This window comes from Phalaenopsis equestris, unplaced genomic scaffold (genome assembly GCF_001263595.1).
Source record: "Phalaenopsis equestris unplaced genomic scaffold, ASM126359v1 Scaffold000002, whole genome shotgun sequence".
Classification (NCBI taxonomy): Eukaryota; Viridiplantae; Streptophyta; class Magnoliopsida; order Asparagales; family Orchidaceae; genus Phalaenopsis; species Phalaenopsis equestris.
This window is the reverse complement of record NW_018164444.1, coordinates 30909215-30912677: the sequence shown is the minus strand read 5'-3', so window position 1 is coordinate 30912677 and position 3463 is coordinate 30909215.

Genomic DNA, 3463 nt, shown 5'->3' with positions numbered 1-3463 from the left:
GCGCAATAGACTCTCATCATGATTTCCTCGTACATTGTAAGTTACGACAGTATTTTAGTTTTTTAACATTACAAATATTAATTAATTAAGAAAAGTCGTAATTCATAGTAATTAATATAGTTTGTGATTTAAATTGATTAAATAGAGTTGATGTTATTTAATTACTTTCTTGAACTAAAAATAATGATTAATTAACATTTTAATTCAATTAACAAAATTTTAATTAATAAATAAATATTTTTTAAAAAATTAAAACTGAAAAATTATAATTTTAAAAATTTTTGTCCATATTTCGAATGAGTTCTCTTCTATAATTTGGCAAAATCTTAAAAAAATGTTATATTTTATACATCTAAATCTAAAATGAGCCAACAAGAATTTCGAGGAGCTCGAAGAGTTTAAATAGAAGGAAACATCAACAAGAAAGGGACCATCGATGGAAGACCAAAGGGCTTGTTTTATTGACCAGATGCAGCCTCCTTAACTGGAGTTGAAGGCTGATCGAGTGCATACCACTCGACCCAAGGACAAATGTCAACCCAGCCAAGAGGACATAATAAGTGATCCAAGTCCAAGCCCATCAGACTATGGCTAAACAAACAAGCACTCGAATTAACCATCACCAAAAAGCCATGAAAAGGCATTGACCACCCTATCACATATTAGCGATATGACCGATTTTCTTGTCACAATGTTAGTCATCAAATAACTTATCGCAAAGAATTTATGATTGTGGTGTCTCTTGTTGCAATACTGGCCATTAAAAGAATCCTCACAAATAATTTTTGACAATGATCTCCGTTCACAAAAATAATATATATATTTATAGTATATTTGTTTTAGATTTTTCATACATTTGCCAAATCTTGGAAGTAGTTTATCATAATACCCTAAATTCAATTAAAATGTTTAAAAAAAAATATGAGTATAACTTTTAAATATGCAATATTTTTTATCTCTATATTGTAACTTAACAATTGCCAAATTACAAGAAAAGTTTAAATTAGAATATATCTTTTATATCATAATTGCTCGGTATTACTTTTTGATTTGCTCTTTATTTATCATAATTGTTTTGATTTTTTTATACATGAATGGTTGAAATGAATTGCAATTATAGCTTATCTTTTCAAAGAAATGTTAATTATTGTCATTAAGCTTCAACAAATTAGCTTTATTTTGAGAAAAAAAAGCTATTAGCATATGACAAATGAATCCACATTAAAGAAAACTAAATATTTGATGTTGTTGGCTATAACTTACTTGGTGCCAACAAATAATAATATTAAGGTGTCAAGGAATGATGTTATAAATCCATTAGTATTGAGTTTGCACACAACAAAAATAATGATTTTACTATGATTTTCATATAAAAGTTAAATATTTGCATGTGCTCCAACCAATGGATTGAATACTCAACTAATTGGTTCGAGAATGCTACGCAGGCTAATCGAGCCGCCTTATTTACAGGAAATGGTTGTAAGTCCCACTCCTCTAGTCTGATCATCATCCTCGCAAGGACTAGAGCTGACGAGTCTAGTAAGCCTGAAATAAGAGTTTACAAGTCCAAATCACCCGAACTATTCTAATCCTCCTTGCTAGGAGTACAATTGATGAGTCTAGTAATTTTGAAATAAATGTTCAAATTAAGACTTTCTGTTGTAAAAATCAGGGGGGTGGAGAATTCATCTGATAAAAATAGAATTAAGATTGAGCCGAGTAAATATAACCTGGTTTCCAATAATACTTCACGTTGGATGTTGCAGCATTTGCGGATCCTGAGATAGGAGATGAAAAAAAAATTGTCGACACTCGACTCACACAGAGCTTCGTGAAGTTTTCAGTGTCTTCCTTCACTTCAAACATCTCCAGCATAGCTCGGAGAAGCCCTGTCATTGAAACAAGAATTTACTTCTGTCTCGGCACATGAATTCCATAAATTCCCCTTCCCTACCTTGATCGTATTCATCACCAACGTTTCTCTGTACCTTACCGTCCTTCTCCACCTCTGAACCCTTCGCTTCTCCGGAGGAAGTACCCCTACTGAGTCGATACCTTAAAGGATTCATAAATGCTTTTCGGTAGAACAGAGACAATCAAAACGATGAAGCGCGGCGCGTGGAGTTGAAGGTCAAGTATTTCCGATGACTTAAAGATGCCCACGCTGCCGGCGCTGAGCGTTTTGAAGTAGATCATGGCTCCGGCGAGCAGGACTGAAGTCCATGGCTAGTTTGGATTTGGAACGAGGGACGGAGACTTAAGGGTCCCTCTTTTAAATTTTTTTTTTTTATTAAAAAAAAATATTCGAGTGAAAATATGAGAAATGGATGAAAAAGGATGGTTGATTTCTAAATAGAAAGTTTCGGGTGGCCATTTTGCATAACCTTCTTTTATTTGATTTTGCTGCGGTTGAGTTTTGACACTTTCTGTTGTTATTGAAAAGAGAATTTTTTACAAAATTAGGTTCTTTTAAAAATTCTTTTACAAAAATTAGAATTTTTTACAACATTTTGCATAACCTTCTTTTATTACAAAATTAGGTTATTGAAAAGAGAATTTTTAAAAAAGACACATTTTGCATAACCTTCTTTTATTTGATTTTGCTGCGGTTGAGTTTTGACACTTTCTGTTGTTATTGAAAAGAGAATTTTTTACACTGCGCCTTTATCCACAAAAATCTGCAAATCAACTATTTTTCAAACGCACAAGTCAAACAACTTATCCAGAACAAGGGCAGAATGATCATTTATCCAGAATCAGTTGTTTTCGAAACGTACAAACCAAACAACTAGTAAGTTTATCAGGATAAGCTGTTGATCAGCAGATTATTAGGATAAGCTGGATAAACTGCAGTTGCCCCAAACAGACCCTTAAACTTCATTATTTGTACTCGGACCCTCTAATTATGTGAGGTTTGAAGATTTAGTTGCTTTCTTTCTTCGTCACACAAATAAATAGAGAAAATTTTTGAATTCTTGTTAATTTAATTGTTTGATGTATAAATATATCTATTTTCAAAAAATTATGTACATTAAGGCTCCATTTGGCGCAGCGGTGCGGCACTGTACCATTGTTTTGACTGTTTGAGTAAACTGTGTTTTGGTAACTTTTTCGAAAAGTTACCGCTAAAACCAGCGTTTTCCCACCTCTCCTGGCAAGTGCGGTAAGAATTTTCTAGCTGCAGTATGACTTTTTCAAGAAAAAAAAAACTTGTAATACCCTCAACAGCTTTTTGCAATATCAGATTATTTTTCAGCAGCTTCACAACAACTTCTTAATAAGCTGTAGCTGCCCCAAACGAAGCCTAAAAGTTTGTTTGGGGCAACTGCAAATTATTGATAATCTGATGATAAATACCTGATCCAGATAAGTTGGTGATTAGCAGCTGATCCTGACAAACTGATTGTTTCTTTGGTTTGTGCATTTGGAAAAAAACTGATTTGAAGTTGTTTATGGATAAATG